Source organism: Marmota marmota, unplaced genomic scaffold (genome assembly GCF_001458135.2).
Source record: "Marmota marmota marmota unplaced genomic scaffold, marMar, whole genome shotgun sequence".
Lineage (NCBI taxonomy): Eukaryota > Metazoa > Chordata > Mammalia > Rodentia > Sciuridae > Marmota > Marmota marmota.
Window position 1 is genome coordinate 42,432,841 of NW_025999932.1, and position 515 is coordinate 42,433,355.

Here is a 515-nt window from a genome sequence, read left to right on the forward strand (position 1 = left end):
CAGTTTCTGTATCCTCTCTCCTAATTAGTGACATCAGCTAGGAACCTGGGGTCCACCCAATTCTCTCTCCCACTCCCATATCTGATTATTCACCAAATTCTGTTGAACCTTTCAGATTCATTCTTGCTCCTCCTTCAGCTCAGGTTTTACCTTTGTTCAGGCCTTAACATCCCAGCCCATCCAGGCTCTATGGTCATTTCTAACTGGTTGCCTAGTTGGTCTTACCTTTTTCTAATCCACACCACAATCAGGAAGGATCTTTCTGAAAGACAAATCTGTTCTTGTCATTCTCCTTTTCTAAGTCTTGTAATAACTTCTAATACCTACAAGATAAAGCCTTAACTTCTTTGGAGTCCATCAACAGTCCTCATAATTTGGTCCCTGTCTTTCTTTCTTTTTTCTTATTTAGTTTGGTACAGGAGATTAGACCCAGGGCCATATTCCCCAGCTGTCTTCCTTCCTTCCTTCCTTCCTTCCTTCCTTCCTTCCTTCCTTCCTTCCTTCCTTCCTTCTTC